This window comes from Dendrobates tinctorius, unplaced genomic scaffold, assembly GCF_039654945.1.
Source record: "Dendrobates tinctorius isolate UK_male_01 unplaced genomic scaffold, ASM3965494v1 ptg000322l, whole genome shotgun sequence".
In the NCBI taxonomy this organism is placed as follows: Eukaryota; Metazoa; Chordata; class Amphibia; order Anura; family Dendrobatidae; genus Dendrobates; species Dendrobates tinctorius.
The window spans coordinates 3526059-3549184 of record NW_027361989.1 but is presented as its reverse complement, the minus strand read 5'-3'; positions in this window follow the sequence as shown (position 1 = coordinate 3549184).

Below are 23126 nucleotides of genomic sequence, written 5' to 3'. Positions count from 1 at the left end.
CAATTGTCAAACACTATGCTTCACAAGTGTGACCAACCTGTCAATCACATTCCAAGCGATGCTTCAAATCGTTTGGTATGCGCTTGAATTCCGCGCGTGAAAAACGCATGTTTTCTGCGGCAAAACGCATGCGAATTTGGCCATATTCTAGAATACCCGATGCGTTAGAATTGGGCCACCATCTAGTATATATATATATTCGTCTAATTCTGTCTGTAACGGAAATCCCGCGTCGCTGATTGGTCGCGCCCGGGGACGACACTGAAGGTGGAGGAAGATGGCGCCGCAGCAGTCCTCCACAGGAACTTCACCAACGATGTGCCCTGCCTTAACTTGAGCAGAGGAGGGCGAAAAAACCCCGGTCGGCAAAGGGCAAGCATAAGGCAGGACGCAGATACTGTTCAGAAGGAAATCTCCACACCGGCCGAACATCTGGTAGCGGTGATGTCACCACAAAGGAGGAAGATGGCGCGTGCAGCAGGCAGAGAGGGAACCTTCACCAGCGGTGTGCCCAGGGAAAACAAGGTCAGATGAGGGTCCAGCCCCCCAGGTCTGCAAGGGGCAATCCCAAAGTCGATTCCAGAAGCCTTTCCAAAGCAATTTTCTACACCGCCCGAACATTCATTGCATTATTCTTAAATCTTCATAAATAAACTACATACATATTCTAGAATACCCGATGCGTTAGAATCGGGCCACCATCTAGTATAGTATAATTATATATATATATATACACACACATTATAGCAGAGTCATATCTCCCGACTCCGGAGATTGCATGCTGTCGTTGTAGGCCCAGACCAGATAGTATGGAGATGAATGAGGGGGACCAAAGTTCAAAAATAGACTTTCCTTCACTTAACAAGAACTTGATGAGAAGTATATACATCAGATGGCAGGCACAACACTTTTGCTGATTTAATAGCAGAATATAGCCGATCATGCACAGCACAAAAGCCGGTGTTTCCCAAGCTGTATGGCAGTGCGGTAAACACCGGTGTAGCGCTTCTGATTGGTGGTAAAATCATCCCCGCCGGTCACAGAGCCATGGTTCCCACGTTGTCAGAACACAGCATAACCGCTCAGCTGTGATTGGAGGTAAAAAGTTTACCTCTGGTCACTGGTGTCAGCTGTAATCCTGCCATCTCCACCGTTCTCATTACACAAGTATAAAACACATAATACTGGTGGATAAAACAAGACTGAGCACAAGACCTTCACAGCCGTCTACACATCATAGGGGAGATCTCCTGACACCTTCTCTCCATCTACCTGATGATCCTGAGGAGCACTGGGATCTTCTTGGTTACAGTCCTGTGGAAGAAGAGGACGGGGACATCTCTCTGGTGTTGTCCTCTTACTGGATAGATCTGGAGGAAACACATACAGGGACTGAATTCATTCTCTACATACAGATAATTATAGGCCGTGTGTATTTAGTCCTGTCTATTACCTGGTGATGTGAGGGGCTGGGGAACCTCCATTATGACGTCCTTGTACAGATCTCTGTGTCCTTCTAAATACTCCCACTCCTCCATGGAGAAATAGACAGCGACATCATGACACCTTATAGGAACCTGACACACACAATGATACCGTCAATCCCCCCCGATCTCTTCATAGTGTTACTGTATAATGTCGGTCTGTCATTCCAAGGATGTCGTTCTAAGGATAGCATCTGAAATATGCCTGAAAATGACTCCCTTGCTCTCGATGCTTCATTATTATTATTACTATGCTTCACTATTACTATCACTCTGACAATCGATCTGCTTCATCCACAGGTATGAGTTCTGGCTGCAATACCATCATCACCCATCTTTCCTGAACCCCAATCACCCCTGTATCTGTCTGCTATCAATGGTATGTATCCCGGCTGCAATACCATCATCACCCATCTTTCCTGAACCCCAATCACCCCTGTATCTGTCTGCTATCACTGGTATGTGTTCAGGCTGCAATACAATCATCACCCAGCTTTCCTGAACCCCAATCACCCCTGTATCTGTCTGCTATCACTGGTATGTGTTCTGGCTGCAATACTATCTCCCTTTGCATTTCCTCTTGTGACTTTAATTAATCGTCTTCTGTGTCTGCATCCAGTCTCCCTGCTGCTCCTCCCTTTCTGATCACACCTGGGCCCTTTCATGTGCTGTTAAGTTAGTATAAATTCAGACTAAGAGGTCTGTCATTGCAAGGATGTTTTCTAAGGATAACATCTGAAATGAGCCTGAAGTGACCAGAAGGTACGACTAACCGCTGCATTTAGATGTACTAAATATCTTTTGCCTTCTATATTACTCTCATCATGCTGACATACGCGCTAACAGTTTTGGCTCCACTACTCCTCACTCTCCTTCGCTATCCGCAAACCCCAGCACCCGCTAACCAAATAATAATCTCTCCTTCCCTCTTGCCTCCCCACCTGACCTCCTCTGCTGACCTGCTCCTCGACCTCAGAGCTCTCCTAATAAAATACAAAACAAGCCAACCACCCTCCTTCTCCCACATGCTCTCCCTCTCTCTGCTTCTCCTCACTGCTGGCGATATATCTCTCAACCCTGGACCCCCACAGCCCATACCTCCCATTATTACCCCCTTCTATCATTCCCAAATCAACACAAACACCAGAAATCTTTCCCACCTCAAATCCATGCCCTTGACACCCACCACCCTGCTCCCACTCTTTGGATCACTCTGGAATGCCAGCTCCATCTGCAATAAACTCCATGTGATTCACGACCTCTTTACCTCTCGTAATTTTTCCTTCCTTGGCCTCACCGAAACATGGCTGACACCCTCCGACACCGCCTCCCCTGCTGTGCTAGGTTACGGCGGCCTCCACTTCACCTTCACTCCTCGCCCTGGCAACAGACATGGCGAAGGAGTGGGCCTTCTCCTTTCTTCCAATTGCAGCTTCAACCCAATCCAACCTCTACCCTCCCTTATGCCTTCATTGACCAATTCTCCACCTGGTTCCTTCACTTTCTCTCTGCTGACATTCCCACCATCATCATGGGTGACTTCAACATCCCCATTGACACCCACCATTCAGCAGCCTCCAAACTCCTGTCCCTTACATCATCTTTTGGACTTACTCTGTGGTCCTCCTCAGCCACCCACACAGACGGACATAAATTAGACCTGGTTTTCACCCGCCTCTGCTGTCTTTCTAACTTCACCACCTCCCCTCTATCTGACCACCATCTACGCACTTTCTCATCCCTGTCCTCCTCACCTGTCACCCATGTCCAGCAGCATGCGCACCCCCGCAGAAACCTCACACATCTAGACACTCACAAACTCTCTGACTCTATTCTACCACTGTCCTCCATATCTTCACTCCACGACACAGACACTGCCACTAGTTTCTACAATGCCACTCTTGCATCAGCCATCGACTCGGTCGCCCCTGTCATGCATAACAGAGTGCGACGAATCAATAGACAACCCTGGCACAATAACACCACTAAAAAGCTTCGGCAAGCATTCAGAATTGCAGAACGGCGCTGGAAGAAAACGCATTCGCAAGACGACTTCACTGCACTCAAACAAGCAACACTTGCATTCAAATCTGCCCTCACCTCTGCGAAACAGGCCTACTTTACATCCCTTGTATCTTCCTTATCCCACAACCCCAAACAGTTGTTCAGTACTTTTAACTCCCTCCTCCACCCACCACTGCCCCCTCCAACCTCCCTCATCTCTGCCGAGGACTTTGCGCACACTTCAAAAACAAGATGGCCCAAACACGGCATGTCTTTATTGCTCAACCACCACAACCCCTTTACACACCAGACCAAAGCCCAAACCCCATAACCTCCCTATATAACATCACTGAAGGGGAGCTTGCTCATCTCTCCAAATCACACCTCACCACTTGTGCACTTGATCCTATGCCATCTCACCTCCTCCACAACCCCGCCACCACTCTTATTCCATCCCTAAACCACCTCTTCAACCTATCATTTACTTCTGGAACCTTCCCTTCTGCTTTCAAACATGCCACAATCACGCCTATCCTTAAAAAGCCGACCCTCGACCCAATAGCCACATCTAGCTATCGCCCAATATCGCTGCTCCCATTCGCTTCTAAACTCCTGGAGCAGCATGTCCATGCTCACCTTTCCTCCCACCTCTCATCTAACTTGCTCTTTGACAATCTACAATCTGGCTTCCGCCCCCATCATTCCACTGAGACAGCCCTGACCAAAATTACCAATTACCTACTTACAGCCAAATCTATGGGACAACACTCTATACTCCTCCTTCTAGACCTGTCCTCTGCTTTCAACACAGTTGATCACTGCCTCCTACTACACATCCTCTCCTCCTTCGGCATCAAAGATCTCGCCCTATCCTGGATTTCCTCATACCTTTCCAACCGCACATTCAGCGTCTCCCACTCCCACACTACCTCCTCATCCCACCCTCTCTCTGTTGGAGTCCCCCAAGGCTCTGTTCTAGGACCCCTACTCTTCCCAATCTATATACTTGGCCTGGGGCAACTCATAAAGTCCCATGGATTCCAGTACCACCTTTATGCCGATGATACTCAGATCTACCTCTCTGGCCCAGACGTCACCTCTCTGCTCTCCAGAATCCCAGAGTGTCAATCAGCCATATCCTCCTTCTTCTCCTCAAACTCAATGTGGACAAATCTGAACTCATCATCTTTCCCCCATCTCACAGATCTTCCTTACCCGACATTTCTATAACAATTGACATCACGCTTTCCCCCCTACCGGAGGTCCACTGCCTGGGAGTAACCCTTGACTCTGCCCTGTCCTTCAAACCGCACATCCAAGCTCTCTCCACCTCCTGCCGCCTCCAGCTCAAAAACATTTCCAGAATCTGTCCCTTCCTCAACTCTCTATCTACTAAACTACTTGTGCATGCCCTCATCATCTCCCGCCTCGACTATTGCAACATCCTTTTCTGTGGCTTCCCTGCTAACACCCTTGCACCTCTCCAGTCCATCCTTAACTCTGCCGCCTGACTAATTCATCTCTCTCCTCGCTACTCCTCCGCTTCTCCCCTCTGCAAATCTCTTCACTGGCTCCCATTCCCTCAGCGTATCCAATTCAATTTACTAATACTGATCTACAAGGCCATCTATAACCTGTCTCCCCCATATGTCTCTGAACTAATCTCCTGATACCTTCCCTCACGTAATCTCTGGTCCTCCCAAGACCTCCTTCTCTCCTCCACACTTATTCGCTCCTCACCCAACCGCCTCCAAGACTTCTCCCGAAGTGCCCCTATTCGCTGGAATTCTTTGCCCCAAAACGTCCGGCTATCAACCACACTCGGATCCTTCAGACGGAACCTGAAAACCCACCTCTTCAAAAAAGCCTACAGCCTGCAATGACTCCACTACCTCCTAACCACTACCGCAGATATCACCTCAACCAACACCGGAACTGCTGCAACCCCCCCAACCTACTGTCTCCTTCCACACCATCCTGTAGCATGTAAGCCCGAAAGGGCAGGGTCCTCTCTCCCCTCTGTATCAGTCTGTCATTGTTAGTTTGTTTACTGTCGGTGATATCTGTAATTCTATGTAACCCCTTATCATGTACAGCACCATGGAACCAATGGTGCTTTATAAATAAATAGTAATAATGTCCCAGCATTCCCAGCAATGTCACCTCTCCAGTTAGCAGCTCAATCATCTTGTAGATGAGTTCTAGGATCTTCTGGTCATTGATGTCCTCATGGATCAGGGGGTGAGGTGGAGGCTCCGTGATTGGGCTCAGGGGTCTTCCCCATCCCTCAGACACAGGGTCCTGACAGCGATCACTAGAGGTCTTCTTCACCACTGTGTAATCCTGGTTATGGAGAGACACATTAATAACTCTCACTACAGACATTTCCAGAGTCCTCACCTCTCCAGTTCTGTCCATCTGTTATTCCCATAGATAAGAATGATGTAATGTGACATCATCAGAATCTCTCACCTCTCCAGTGAGACGGAAGAGGATCTCTAGGGTGAGGTGTAATATCCTCTCCGCCATCTTGTCTCTGTCTATATCCATCCGTGATGGGTAAATCAGGAAAATTCTCTTTTGTAGAAGATCTTCACTGAGAGGATCCGATATTGTAGAGACCTGAATGAGAAGAAGATGATCCGATGTAACATCATAAGAATCCTGTGTAATAATACAATTACTGGGGATAATAAGGGAAACATATGAGGAGATTTATTATCTTACAGGGTTTAGTTTTCTTCCCTGACATCTACTAATAAAACCTATATATTTAGGCCACAGACAACAAGCAGTTTCCTCCTCGGAGTCGGCAGCTGAACACGTTCCTCATAGACTCATCTTCCATAACGCTAATTCTCCTCTCATTACCGACACTGGAATCGGCATTAGCAATACTGCAGGAGATATTCATTACACGCGACATGAGAAATAACTCCTTCATGATGAGGACGACATCTTCATCTTCTACTACGGCTCTAGAGACAGATTTGGCCAGAGTCGGTCACTGACTCCATCCCCACCGGCCGTCTATATGAAGGTTTCCCGTCTTCCCCGCACTGGAATCTTCTATCACGTTAGATCTCAGCTCTGAGTCACACACAGAAGTTTGAGGCTTTTAGAAAAGATTTTTTGTTTCCACAATCAACGCGGACAGAAATGATCTGATCCCAAAGTCTCCATGTACAGTGATTTATGGGGATTATTTCTGGCCTTAGGCTTTCCTATATTACAAGAAAAACTCCAGAAAAAGCCGAAATTTAAATGTTTCTAAGGAAAATTGGCTTCAACAATTCTTGTAAGAAGAAAAAAATATGTAAAAAGCAAAACACATTTTATAGTTTTTAACATGTTAAACATTTATTAAAAAGAAAGTAATCTTTTTGGGCCCCAGAACATGGATGTACACCGCAGGGACGGCACAGATGAGGCTGCAACAAAAACCCTGAAAAGCAAACATGGCATCTAAGAAGGTGTGACAGAGTTTGGCTGAATGCCCCCCGCCTCCAAGTACTCGATAGTATGGGGCGGCCTAGTTACTATGATACTTACATGCCTAATAATAGTGTCTGGGCCGCAATGTATGAAGGTCTATTAGGCCGGGCCAGAGGCAGCGTCCAATAAGTTACCTTATAACGCCCCCATACAGAGTAGACTAAAGCTCCATGAAAGCTCTGATTCCGGGGGGTTTGGCCGACCATATAATGTATTTGGGGGCCTCCCGACAGATGATGTCAGGGCAGAGAAGGATCTGATATCCTGAATTTCAGAGGATAATCCGTTTGTTCTTCCTGTAGATAATCCTCCTCTAGAGGAGTCTGGAGGCGACTCTCTCATACAGACCACAGGAAAGCTGGAATATTTGTGTGTATGGGGGAGTCGGGAGAGATCGCCGTCTGACAAATGTCCGCTCAGCAACCTCTGGTCTCATGTGTGTGGGGCCGTTAGTATTACACTGACAGGCAGTGATGATACACGGCACTACAGTAGTACAGGGCATCACCGGAGCCATCAGAGGCTTGTATGTTGTGTGATCGCACTGATCAGAGGGGTTTAAAAAAGGCTTAAAGTGGAAAAAATATCACAGTTTCAGCAACAAGAAATATCCGTCACTATATGGAAAGCAGAGTCACTGCACAATGTTAGTTACGTCACGTCCATAACTACTTTATTATACTCTATTATCCTGTACACAGTGGAGTAGATAGAAATCACAGATCCCACAGCAATAGCTGGAATTGGACCCTCCAATGCAAAGAAAAAAAAATCTCTCTATCTATATACACTGTTCAAAAAAATAAGGGGAACACTTAAATAACAGAATATAACTCCAAGTAAATCAAACTTCTGTGAAATCAAACTGTCCACTTAGGAAGCAACACTGACTGACAATCAATTTCACATGCTGTTGTGCAAATGGAATAGACAACAGATGGAAATTATTGGCAATTATCAAGACACCCTCAATAAAGGAGTGGTTCTGCAGGTGGGGACCACAGACCACATCTCAGTACCAATGCTTCTGGCTGATGTTTTAGTCACTTTTGAATGTTGGTTGTGCTTTCACACTCGTGGTAGCATGAGACGGACTCTACAACCACACACAAGTGGCTCAGGTAGTGCAGCTCATCCAGGATGGCACATCAATGTGAGTTGTGGCAAGAAGGTTTGCTGTGTCTGTCAGCGTAGTGTCCAGAGGCTGGAGGCACTACCAGGAGACAGGCCAGTACACTAGGAGATGTGGAGGGGGTCGTATGAAGGCATCAGCCTAGCAGCAGGACTGCTACCTCCACCTTTATGCAAGGAGGAACAGGAGGAACACTGCCAGAGACCTGCAAAATGACCTCCAGCAGGCCACAAATGTGCATGTGTCTGCACAAACGGTTAGAAACTGACTCCATTAGGATGGTCTGAGGGCCCGACATCCACAGATGGGGGTTGTGCTCACAGCCCAACACTGTACAGGGCACTTGGAATTTGCCACAGAACACCGGGATTGGCAAATTCACCACTGGCGCCCTGTGTTCTTCACAGATGGAAGCAAGTTCACACTGAGCACATGTGACAGCCGTGACAGAGTCTGGAGACGCCGTGGAGAGCGATCTGCTGCCTGCAACATCCTTCAGCATGACCGGTTTGGCAGTGGTCAGTAATGGTGCGGGGTGGCATTTCTTTGGAGGCCACACGATGTTGGGCTGTGAGCACAACCTCCATGGAGACACAATTGTGCCTTTACCTGGAGATAAATTCCCAGTGGGAATAACTTCACTAGACCTCAGTACAGCCGTATAATGAGGCTCAGGCTTTATAGTGAGGGGACAGGAGGGAGAAAACTGGGGAAAGGAGCCAGAAGAGCCGGACTGCCCATCACTAACCTGCAGAGCTGCACTCCACATATATGGCTGCTCTGTGCGCACAGGACCTGTGATGAGGCCACAGAAGGGGAGGAGTCATTATTTGCCCCTCACTACTGGCACAATTACCCCGCGCCCCCTTTTCTACACAGTGTTATGTGTGGAATGTGACGTGTGGTTTCTCTGGAGGGAAATAGACCCCACACATGAGGGAATTATCACCAGTTACCGGCCGTCTACTATATGGCGGCATATGATTGTGCTATCGACTCCACACCAGGAGCTGAAATGCCCAAATCTCGGTTATTTCCCCCCTTCCAGAGTCCGGCTGAGGCCGGGGTCACACTTGGGAGAAACTCGCCCGAGTCTTGCTCCTCAGGGCCCTTGTGGATTAGCCTCTGTAGGGGAAACGACACCGGCTGTCAGGGACAGGGGGCCCCAACATAAATCGGATATTCGCTGTAAGAAAACCCAACCTGATGCCGCCATTCGGGGTAACCAATGCTCCTGCAGTCTGTGACAATGTCAGTAATTATATTTTTCTCACTGATTGGTAGATTTGTGGTAATTCTCCTGGATGATATAGTGAGTTACTCCCGTCCTCTGGAGGAGCATGCTGAGCATGTCAGACAGGTTCTCCAGGGTCTACGTGACAACTATTTATTTGGTAACCTGGAGAAATGACAATTTGTGGTCCAGCAGGTCCAGTTCTCAGGACATGTGGCTTCTGCATTGGGGTCTCAGATGGACCCCGTTACGGTCCCAGCAGTCCCTTCATTGGTTTTAACCAAGTAACCTGAAAGTGTTACAGAGATTTCTTGTAGTCGAGATACTGAGGAACAAAAAAGTGAAAAATAGGGTCTTACCTGATAACCAGATGTAATGAGAGTAGGGGAGTATTACACTCACCTGATGGAGCGGCGCCTTTACACCATGCTCAATGCATAAATCAGCTGCTGCAGGACCCGGGGCCAAAGACCGAGCAGAAGAGCTGATCCGGGTATAATGTGTCTGTACCTGCGCTGCTGATGAGACGATCGGAGATGGAGATTTTCATTAAAAATGTTTATTTACTTATATTCCGCAGCGCTTTAAGGTTTGCACACATTATCATCGCTGTCTCCGATGGGGCTCACAATCTAAATTCCCCATCAGTATGTCTTTGGAATGAAAAAACGCCAAAAAAACACAAAATGTCAAAGTTCATGAGAAAGTCCGTCACACAAAGGTAAATTATAGTTCATGAGAAAACAGAACACACTTACATACAATAATTATATTATAAAGTGCCTATGACTGAAGTGAGGTCACCTAAAAGAATGAATAAAGATATACTGTATCTTTCGGACTATAAGCCGCACCGGACCATAAGACGCACCCCAAATATTCAGAAGGAAAATAGGGCAAAAGTTAATGCGTCAAGTGGGGGTCTGTCTCACAGTCCGAATTCAGTAAACCCGGGGGGATCGGCAGCGCTGGTGGAGCCGGGTCACAGGAGGAGTTCGGGGATCCGGTGATGATCTGACTTATCCCAGGCTGGTGCAGCAGGAGGCTCTGTAACATCTGTAATCTCACTGAGGCCATTTGGAGTAAGGGGGTTTAGTTTATAAATCCAGAAGATTTCTTCCCGATGTAGTTGTCCAATGCGATTCTGACCCTGTGGGGGAATCTCCTCTGTGGGGAATATTCTCAGTTGTGTGGAATCTTTCTTGTGTTTGATGGTGCAGTGACGTGAAAGCCCATGTTGGAGAAAACCCTATGGAGTATTGGAGCGGTGTGAGTTCAGCCTTTTGTGGAGGGGTCGGGTCGTCCTTCCCACATATAATTTCTGGTATGAGCATATAATCACGTGTGTAACATAACTGATGGAACATGACATGGGAGTTTTGATCGGGAAAATTTCACCAGTAGAAATAAGGCTGAATTCAGAGAGACCATGGCAGATCGAGTCACAACAGAGGCAAGTTTTCAGATTGCATGTAATGGTTTTATTCGGGACACAGGCGATTTTTAGCAAATCTTCATTCTCTTTTATGTTTCTTGGTGCTAGGACATTTTTCAATGATGGAGGTCTTCAAAATGTCAAAAAGGGATTGCTGGGTAATGTTTTTCCCACTCCAGCTGTCTGACATGCTCATGATGCTCCTGCAGAGGACGTGAGTAACTCAATATATCATCCAGGTAAACTTCCGCAAATCTACCCATCGGGGAGAAAAAAAATGAAATATTTAAAGACTGCCGGAGCATTGTTTAATCTGAATGGCATCACCAAATTTTCACTATGTCCCTCCGGTGTATTGAATGCGGTCTTCCATTCATCACCATTGTGTATACATATAAGAGTAATCATAAGGGATTGAAAGAATTGTCACCCAGATCCTTCTTGCAATTTTATTCCATGGTGAAACGAGACATCAAACCATATTAGAGTGTGGCGTGCAGGTAGCAGGGAGCTATACAGAGGAGAGAGCCTGACGGAGTACGGCCGTTTCGCACTTGCTTAGCGCTTCTACCGGTCCATGCTTGTCAGGGGGTTACACCACTTCCTTTCAACAAGGGTTAGCGAATGGTTAACTGAGAAGTGCAAAACATTTACAGTGAGTACAGTGAAATGATTAATACAAAAAATTAAAAGAAATATACCATAGATCACAGCCACACAGACATATTCAATGTATCACTGAGGCCAAGGGGAACTTGTGCATCGCAGTCCACAATCCATGCTGCTTCTCTTGTTAGTAGTAATCTATTCTGGTCACCGCCTTGTACAGGATAATCACCGGGCTCAATTCCTGCAGATCTCAGCACATCGGGGTCCGCATTATGGACCTCTCTTATATCATTAATGTCACAGATCCTTTCCCTGTGTAACTGAATGGAAATGTTCTCTGAGCCTGATGTGCCGCGGTCTAATTGTCGGGGCAATATAATAATCGTCCTGGGCAGTATATGACATAAAGCGCTTGCTCTGTGCGGCCCGTGATTAGTTTATCTACCGTCATCGCCCCGATCCTCAGATTTCTCCTGTAAGATGGAGATGACAGAAGGAGCGATCCCCACAATGGAAATGGCCTCTTGGACGTCTTCCATGTAACCAGGTGACTTTATTGTTCTTCTCCTGGAATCTTTCCTGTAGCGATAAGTCATCTAAGTCACCGCTTCTTCTAGAAGCAATCGAGGGTTGTTCTTTGCTGCTACGGCTAAATCTTTATCTCCTCACAAATGCCAATTCCTGTTTATCGCTGATTTTATTACATTCATATTGGGATTAGGTGTAAAAGTAACAATAAACCTTTTATTATCTCGTCCTTTTTTCTGCTCTTCCTCCTGGATCTTGTAACTAGACCCACATGGGTTCCTCCATCGCTCTAGCACAGTGTAATAATGTTGGCGGATGACCTCTGTGTAATAAGTCGTCTGTCAGGTCATTCGCTTGTTGTATGAAACCTTCTTCTCTACTATTCATTGTTCTCAGCCTCAGATACCGGCTGTATGGTCGGCCTCTGTTAGTATGTTTCAGGTGCGCATTATTAGAATGGAGGGACATATTGGTGGCTGTAGGTTTTTATAGGTGCTGGTTATTATTCTACCATCCACTATTTTATTATTCACATCTGAGAAATCTAAGTTATTCTGTCCAAATTGTGAATAAATCTCATATTAACCTTATTCTCCTCATTCATATATGTAATGAAATCATTAACCCCTTTCTGTACCAGCCCACACCAGAAACACATAATCCACGTACCGGTGGTCCGCACGGAGGTGTCAGGTGGGTTTACACCATAAATATATTTATTTTCACAGTCTGGGAGGAACAAATTAGCGAATCTGCAGCATCTGGCGCCCCCATCGCTGTCCCCGTCATCTGGGTGGACCAGCTGCCCCCAAAAGAGAAGGCCTTATGGGACAATATAACATTCAGGCTTTCCAGGATGAATCCAATATACTCATCTGTTTCAGCAGTTTTTCCATAGATTTTTTATTGCTTCCAGTCCTGTGATTTGTGGAATTCGTGCGTACAAGCTCCCGACGTCGATCAAAGCCAATTTATAACCCTCCTGCCAATCTATACCGGACACAGTTCTCTATAAATCTCCGGTGTCCTTGATGTGAGCAGGTGCTATTCTCAGTAATGGTCTCAGACACCGGTCTATAAATGTAGATAAAGATTCTGTTACTGATCCGACCCCGCACACTATCGGGCGGCCTGGTGGGGGCGCTGCGTCTTTGTGGACTTTAGGAATATAATACCAATGCGGCTTGTGTGGAAATTCAGGGAAGAGTTTCTCTGGTATTTCTTAGACATTTGTCCCTTCTCTATGTGAAATCTCAGAGAAGATCTTAGTTGTTCCTTCTCGTTATTTGTGGGATCAGCGCTTGCTTTTCTCTGTGCTGCTCTCTGATCGCTGTCTTTCTGCTCCTTACTATATTGTCCATTGCTACTAACACTACATTATTGCCTTTATCGGCTTCTCTAATAACAGGATCTTGGCAGTTTTTATCTCCTTCAGCGCTCGCTGTTCTTTTTTGTTACATTATCTGTTGTTTTTGTACAGCACTGCCTGTGTGTCTTTTACCCCTCTGTAAAAAACATAAAAACAATTAACCCGATCAGTAAACACCGGAAATAGGAAAAATGTGAGAATGACAAAATTACGTATTTATGGATGGCACAATTCCACAAAAAATGCTGTAACGAGCGATCACAATTGTACTAATAAAAACGTTATCTCGTCCTGCAGAAAATAATCCATCATACAGCTCCACCGGAGGAAAATAACAATGTTACGGGGCTCGGGAAATGGAGAAACTGCTCCAAAAATGTTTCTTTCCAAACCTCAGATATTTTTTTCTGCACTAAAAGAATAATAAAAACTGGACATGTTTGGTGTTGCCGTAATCATAGTGATGAGGAGAATCATATTACATGGTCAATTATACCACAAAATGTACAAAAACAATTCACAAAAAACAATGTCAGAATTGTTTTTTTCACAATTTCACCGCACTTGGAATTTTTCCCTCGTTTTTGAGTACAATATGTGGTAAAATTAAGGGAGTCATTGAAAAGTACAACTCGCCCCGCAAACATCAAGCCCTCATATGTCTATGTGGCCAGAGAGATAAAGAGTTATGGCTCTGGGAAGAAGGGAAGAAAAAATAGAAACAAAAAACGAAAATGGGCCGCAGCATGAAGGGGTTAATTGCGTCTTTCTGCCACTTACAGGGAAAGTGAGAAATTAGTTGTGTCAGGTCAGCGTTATGTTCATGGCTTCTGATTTAGAGGAGTTGACTATAAAACACATACCTGTGATTCCAGCTTACTCCGTGTCTTTGGCACCGATAGGGTCCTGGTTACCAATAGGGGGCGACTGGGAAAAGATCTGGTCACAATTACAGACTAAATGGATCCGGCAATTAAATCCCTGACATCCCAATGGTGTAGATGAAGTTCTCCGCTTCTCCCCTTTCCTATAGGGGGTTTGGTGGAATTCGTTCTCTACACTCTTTATTACATAGAACAGTTTTCTCTGATCTCAATGTGTCTTATTTGTTTCTTATTTCCCCATAATACACCGGTCACAAGATCGCCGATCTGCACTTTACTCTCCGATGGTGACGATCCTCTAGACATCCGGACAGTCAGGAGCATTGGATCCCATCTGTGTCTCCCCACTATTCTAACAATGGACGCTCTCTCCGCCATCATTTCCTCCTCTATACGGTTATTACGGGGAATGACGCTGTGATGACTTCTCTTCTGGGAGAGACACAGATCACAGGTGACTAATATTGCAGTGTGAAGAGAAACTTATATTTCCGGTATTTTTCTGCCCTTACATTGTGGGTTATGAGGTGTTTGGGGCTTGTTTTTTGTTCCGCCCTTTTCCCTTTGTTGTTATCTTTCCAGTTGGTAATTGGGATTCTAATATAAGCCCATATATCCCGGGAAGTGTCAGGTGCTGGGATCTCATTATATTATTAATAACAATTTCCTTCCCGATTATTCCCGTCATTTATTGCTCATTACATTCTCTCTATAAAATAACAGATTCCTCTTTGTTACACGTCCTAATACTGATCATTTATATCTCTATATTGTAGAGGAAACATTTCTAGGAGTGTATACACTTCACCACAAACACTTCCCATAGATTTTATTATCCATCACTGTTATTAAGCTGCTTTTCTCTTTATATCTTTACCATATCACTGTTTATTCTCCTTTCTTACCCGTTGCACAGTTGCTCTCTCACTGGTCACTTGGTGGGGTCACATTTGGCTCTTTTCACCTGCATTGTTCTGTTTCCGGACCCCCCTCACTATCACTTCACCTGATTGATCACTACCAGATGGCTCTATGCAGCATTATTCATCTTGGTCTTACCAACAGGTTTTCATCCTGAACCTCCTGCTTCACTGGGGAAGATGTGACCGGGGAACAGCCCCAATTCCTTTAGAATCACCCCCACTTTACCCCAGAGTTACTCCCCTTGCCTGGATTAGTGCAGGACCTTGGTGTGTTGGAAACACTTATCCGTACCCTCTGAGGAAGCTGACGGGGCGAAACGCTGGTAAGAGGGAATAGTGGTGAATCTGCCATCTTTCTCTGTACACTCCCGGCATGTCGTCTGTAGGATCTGTAATCTCCATCTCTTGTTAGGATGGTTCCTCCTTTACACTATATGGGCTGTGCTGTATTCCTGGGATATCCCATATAGCACTGGCTGCACTTTATATCTCCTATCTGTACTCCAGGGATGTAATGCGCTGTCAGCTCTTTATTCTCTCACTATTTATACCCTTTGCTCTGTGTCCTCTCATTATATAAGCTATTCATCTATAAGTGCACAGGATCTATTCCCCTTATACACTGATATCCAGTGATAGATCTACAATCCGGTTACATATATCTATGTATGGATTTATCTTACACTCAGTAAATATGGTGCACTTTCATCCCCACCTTGATAGTGACACTCTCTTAGGATACATGTTACTCTATGATGGCACTTCTGCACATAGCCACTAGATGGCGTTACAACATCTGACATTTACCATAACAATTTCATGGAGACAAAACCCATTAAAACAATTGATTATAAAGCCAGGGTGGACCTCTCCCTTATACCCGGACAGGCAATAATTTTCATTCTATTGCTAAGCTTATTGACTATTATATGTTTGTATATCCTGTCCGGCTACTTGGATTAGGGATAAGTGCGATATATCTTTGATCTATGCCATTATGGCAATGTTAAACTACCTCTATCCCTTGGGTCTTTCTTACCCTTGGTGTGTCCCATTTTTGCCCATGTGCTTTTGTGGTCAATTTGACTCTTTCCCCATTGTTTCTTGTTTCCTGATATATCACAATAAAATTGTATTTTATATTTTCCTATATATGTGGTTTTGGACTCTTTGATCGCTTCTTTTCTCTGATATTTCTAACATTTGACATTTCCCTGAATTTTTATCTCTACACATGGTTTACACAAATTATATTTTCTTGTATTTTCTTTTCTTTTACAAATTATATTTTCTTGTGGTAACTCTATACTATTTACCATTAGAAGCTGTGTATTTCTGTAATTATCTGTATGTATACATGATTGATTACCACTTCTGTCTCAGTAAAAACAATCCCCTTTAACCTCTTTCTGACCTCGGGTGTAAATGTACTTCCCCCCTTTGATGTGGGCTCCGGCGGTGAGCTGACATCTTTTCCGGCACACGTCAGCTGTACTGAACACCTGCCATTTGCCCCGAACAGCCTCTGACAGCGGCATTTAATGCGCACTTCCAGCAAGCACCAGAAATCCCACCCATCGGTGACCCCATCACATGATCATAGGTCACCGATGGGTTGGCATGACAACCAGAGGTCTCCAGCAGAAGTCTATGCTTGTCACTGCCGGATTGCTATAAGCACCACCCGCTAGCCAAAACCACATGAACCAGTGATCGTCCCACCGAACCTTGCTCTCCTTTTAACATGGGCAAAACGCTACTCAGACAACACAGGGTGAGGGTAACACAGTGTGGACAATGCTTTACTGTACCACAAAACAGGCAGATAACACATAGAACAGTCCCAGCACAGGACCCAAGATGGGACACATTACAGAGTCTCACCCTCCACTGACCCGCCGGGATAATAGCAGCTGTGACTTCAGATCTTCCAGGGTCACTACCCCAGCTGTGGCACACACAGAGAGGAGGTAATGACAAGTGTAGGGAGATGACAGTCCATTCAAGGTACAAGGCCAGTTGATCCAAAGACCACAATCTGGCTTCTCCAAACGTATCCATGGTTCAGCGATGGTCAATGGAGCAGATCTGTATTCTTCCAACCGAGGCTGAAAACCCCTAGGTTGTTTCCTATAGAATGATAGATCCGTGTCCCTTGTGATGATGTTGTGGCTGCTGTCCTGTCTCTTGTCCTTTGGATGTATGGATGTCAATATTACCGGCTTACACAAACAAAAGTCTGTTTTCTTGACCAACTAGAAATCTACACTTAAATTTAAACCCAACATACAGATAACATTCTATTATTCTTCGTTTGCTAAAAATAGTTGTCTGGTTAATTAACATAGAATGCTGTATGTCTTCACAATGCCAAAAGTAAAAAAAGTTTTAAAAAATATTAAAAAAATATAAAAGTTCAAATTACACCCCTTTCAAAATAAAACAATAAAAAAATCACACATACACATATTTGTTATAGCGGCGTTCAGAATCGCCCGATCTATCAATATAAAAAAGAATTAACCCGATCACTAAATGGCGTAACGAGAAAAAATGTCAAAACGCCAGAATTACTTTTTTTGGTCGCCGCAACATTGCATTAAAATGCAATAAAGGATGACCAAAAGATCGTATCTGCACCAAAATGGTCTTCATTAAAAACGCCAGCTCGGCACACAAAAAATAAGCCTTCACCCAACCCGAGATCATGAAAAATGGAGACGTGACGGGTATCGGAAAATGGTGCAATTCTTTTATACTTTACCTAATAAAGATGAGTTATTTTTACTGATTGTCACGCGGGGCTTAGGTCAACTAAGGCAGAAATACCCGGGGCCCCTGTGATGTCCCTTTAACTAGGGGAAACCCTGTCTGACCCTCAACCCAGGGTTTTTGCTGATGGTGCAAATGCCTGAGCCTCCACCCTTTCCTTATCTCCTGCTCAGCCCTAAGCTTAACCCTCCACCCTCCACCCAGTGAGGAGACAAACCACCAAAGCCCCAAACAATAAAGACAGACAGGGAGAACTTAAACTGCACCGCGCCGCATACACACAGGACTATACAGTAATGTGAACAGGGCACAACAAAACACAAATATGGGAAGGCGAGAAGGTAACAATGGATCATACGACACCAGATATGAATCTCTCTCTCTCTCCAACACCTCCACTCCAGACCGGAACCACTTGGTATGACACACAAGCTATAATCGGCGACGCCCATAGGCCAGCACGACTATTTAAAGACCGTGGGCGTGACCAAACATCCAACCTGATCTTCAGCTAGATTAACCCCCGATAGCCTGAGAAACTCAAGCCGGCGCCACTGAGGCTATAGTGGACGGAGGTGGAACTACCTCTGCCTGCCGGACGCTGTGGTGTGAATAGCGTCCGCCATGAGAGTACCCCGTCTTCTACGAGGGACCCCAGGGCCCTCAAGACTCATAGGACCCGGCTTGTCCGGATGACGACGGTGAAAAGAACTGACCAGCCGATCTGCATGTATGTCCGAGGCTGGTACCCAAGACCTCTCCTCCGGACCATACCCCCGCCAGTGTACCAAATACTGAAGAGTACGGCGCACTACTCGAGAGTCCACTACCTTGGAGACCTCAAACTCTAAATCGCCATCCACCAAGACTGGAGGTGGCATCGGCGTCGTGTCCACAGAGCCTACCACCTTTTTCAATAAAGCCCTGTGAAACACGTTGTGTATCTTGTATACTGCAGGGAGTTCCAACCGATAAGCAACTGGGTTAATGATGGCAGCAATCTTAAAAGGCCCAATAAACCTTGGACCCAATTTTAAAGATGGAATTTTGAGTTTTATATTTTTAGTCGCTAACCACACCCATTCACCCACACACAGGTCCGGACCTGCCACGCGTCTACTGTCAGCCACCCGTTTGTACCTCGCACTCATGCTCAACAATCGCTGTCTCACCCTCCTCCAGACCGATGATAATTGAGCTCCTAGCTGGTCCTCCTCCGGGACGCCCCCCGAGTCACCCTGACGTAAGGTACAAAATTGAGGATGTTGACCGTAAACACAAAAGAACGGAGACTCTACCGATGACTCTTGACGGTGATTATTTAACGCGAACTCGGCCAGGGGAAGGAAAGTAGACCACTCCTCTTGGTTGTCGGACACAAAGCATCGTAAATACTGCTCCAGATTTTGGTTCATGCGCTCAGTTTGACCATTTGACTGTGGATGAAACGCCGATGAATGTGACAACTTGATCCCCAAACGTGAGCAAAAAGCTTTCCAAAACCTCGCAACAAATTGAGTTCCCCTATCAGATACTATGTCCGACGGAACTCCGTGGAGTCTGACCACCTCCTGCACAAACACCTGAGCCAACGTCTTCGCATTGGGCAAGGAGGGCAATGAGACAAAATGCGCCATCTTTGAAAATCGGTCAACCACCACCAGGATGACCGTGTTCCCCGCCGAGACTGGCAAGTCAGTGATAAAATCCATGGAGATTTCTGTCCATGGCCTATTAGGTACCCCCAGAGGCTGTAGCGTGCCAGCAGGACGGGCTCGGGGCGACTTGGCCCTGGCGCATGTGATGCAAGCTGCCATGTACGAGACCACGTCCTGCCGGATTTTGGGCCACCAGAAACGACGCGATACCAGCTCCAAGGTGCCCTTAACCCCTGGATGACCAGCCAGTACTGAGTCCTGATGTTCCCTCAACACCTTAAGACGAAGATGAAGGGGTACAAATGATTTGCTGGTGGGAAGTCCTGGCGGTACCTCCTCTTGGGCCTCGGCAATCTCCACCTCTACCTCAGTCGTGAGAGCCGAAACCACTACACCTTCCTGGAGAATGGGTACCGGCTCTTCCCGAGGTTCTCCGCCCGGAAAACACCTGGACAAGGCATCCGCCTTGGTGTTTTTAGCCCCGGGACGGTAAGTCACCAGAAAATTGAAACGTGTAAAAAACAATGCCCAGCGAGCCTGCCTAGGAGACAGACGCTTGGCCGACTCCAGATAGAGCAGGTTCTTATGGTCGGTGATAACTGTGACCTGTTGAGCCGCCCCCTCCAAGAAGTGTCGCCATTCCTCAAAAGCCAATTTGATGGCCAACAATTCCCTGTTGCCGATATCATAATTCCGTTCGGCCGGCGACAGCTTCTTGGAGAAGTAGGCGCATGGATGCATATCGCTCAAAGATGAGCCCTGTGACAGTACTGCCCCCACTCCCACCTCAGACGCATCAACCTCCACCACAAAAGGTTTAGACACGTCCGGTTGCACCAGAATGGGGGCTGAAGCAAAACTGTTCTTCAGACGCTCAAATGCACGCATCGCCACCTCAGACCAGCTAGTCAGATCGGTACCTTTTTTTTGTCATGTCCGTGAGCGGTTTGGCTATAGTAGAAAAGTGTTTTATAAATTTCCTATAATAATTAGCAAACCCAAGGAACCGCTGGAGCGCTTTCAGATTATCAGGCCTTTCCCATTGTAGCACCGCTTGCACCTTAGCGGTGTCCATTTTAAACCCTGCGGCGGACACAATATATCCCAAAAAGGCAACTCCTGAACAAAAAATAAGCATTTTTCCAGCTTAGCATAGAGCTTATTCTCACGGAGCAACTGTAACACCTGCCTAACATGCTCTAAATGAATGTCCCGGTCGCTCGAATAAATGAGGATATCATCCAGGTATAAAATCACAAATTTCCCGAGGACATGAGCAAACACGTCATTAATAAAATGTTGGAAAACAGCAGGCGCGGTTGTCAACCCAAATGGCATAACCAGGCTCTCAAAATGACCCTCAGGAGTGTTAAAGGCCGTCTTTCACTCATCCCCCTGACGGACCCTTATGAGGTTATACGCCCCCCTGAGGTCAAGCTTGGAAAACCACTTCGCCCCCGCCACCTGGTTGAACAAATCAGGGATCAAAGGCATCGGGTATGGATCACGGATCGTAATCTGGTTTAACTCCCGGAAATCCAGACACGGCCGTAACCCCCCCATCTTTCTTCTTAATGAAGAAAAACCCCGCTGCTACAGGCGAGGACGAAGGCCGGATGTGTCCTTTGCTCAGACTCTCCGCGATGTAGTCTTTCAGAGCTTGTCTCTCTGGACCAGAAATGTTAAACATCCTGGCCTTAGGTAATTTGGTCCCGGGTTTTAACCTAATCGCACAGTCATAGGCTCTATGTGGAGGCAGTTCTGAGCAACCCTTCTCAGAGAAAACATCCGCGAAATCCTGCAAAGCCTCCGGAAGGCTGGGCATCACGGCGGACACACATGTGGCCAAGCAATTGTCCTGGCAAAAACCACTCCATTGGACTATGTCCTGAGTTTTCCAATCAATCACCGGGTTGTGCCTGGACAACCATGGAAAACCCAAGACCATTTGTGCTGGGAGATTACGGAGGATCCTACATGTAACCCACTCCGAATGTAGGACCCCAATGTGGAGTTTCACCTCAGCCACAAACTCCGTAATCTCCCCCTGAGGGAGGGGAGCGGCATTAATGGTAACCACTGAATAGGATGAGGGAGTTTTTCGATCTTAAACCCGGCAGTGCGTGAAAACTCCTCATCTATGAGATTGGTGGCGGAACGGCTATCCACAAACACTGATATTGGTAGCTCTCTGCCCGCGATAATAACCTTGGCAGGGAGCATACATTGAGATACCATCATGGAGGATATGCATACGCTCAGTTGGGTCTCCTCCATACCCACTGAGCTTAGTAGTTTTCCGCCGGTGTGACCTTCTTTGGTAGCACAGGACAAGCGTTAACATAATGATTCCTTTTACCACAGTAAAAACATGCTCCGGGCTTCGTGAACCCAGGGACGCGACGCTTAACCTGTGACACCCCTGCAATTTGCATAGGCTCAGTGGGCTCACCTGCAGCAACCACACTTGCACCCCTGCTTTCCCCCAGGGGTAGCGTCTCCTGTGCCCCCTGACGCAAACGGCGATCAATGCGTATAACCAAACTCATGGCAGACTCCAACGATGCAGGAGTCTCATACATCAGGAGGGCCTGTTTAACTCTTACTGAAACCCCCTGAATAAACTGACTCCGCAGCGCTGGGTCGTTCCACTGTGTGTCTACTGCCCAACGGCAAAATTCGGAGCAATAGTCTTCCGCCATACGTTCCCCCTGACGGAGGGCGCGGATTTTAGATTCTGCTAGAGCTAATCTGTCGGGATCATCATAAATGAGCCCGAGTGCAGAAAAAACATTATCGACAGAATGAAATGTAGCAGAGTCAGCTGGTAAGGAAAATGCCCATGCTTGGGGGTCCCCACTCAGTAATGATAACACCAGGCCCACCCGCTGAGCCTCATTACCTGAGGAGACCGGGCGCATGCGGAAGTATAACTTGCAGGCCTCCCGAAATATGACAAATTTGCTGCGTTCCCCCTGAGAATCGTTCTGGCAGCGGGATCTTCGGCTCTGCACCGACACCTGCAGATGCCGTTTGCACCTTTGCTACTACCAGGGCCTGCTGCTGAACTGCCCCTTTTAACTCGGAGACCTGTAAGGACAGCGCCACCAACTGGCGGGTTATGGAATCCAAGGGATCCATGGACTCCTGAAAAATGTGGGCCGATTATAATGTCACGCGGGGCTTAGGTCAACTAAGGCAGAAATACCCGGGGCCCCTGTGATGTCCCTTTAACTAGGGGAAACCCTGTCTGACCCTCAACCCAGGGTTTTTGCTGATGGTGCAAATGCCTGAGCCTCCACCCTTTCCTTATCTCCTGCTCAGCCCTAAGCTTAACCCTCCACCCTCCACCCAGTGAGGAGACAAACCACCAAAGCCCCAAACAATAAAGACAGACAGGGAGAACTTAAACTGCACCGCGCCGCATACACACAGGACTATACAGTAATGTGAACAGGGCACAACAAAACACAAATATGGGAAGGCGAGAAGGTAACAATGGATCATACGACACCAGATATGAATCTCTCTCTCTCTCCAACACCTCCACTCCAGACCGGAACCACTTGGTATGACACACAAGCTATAATCGTCGACGC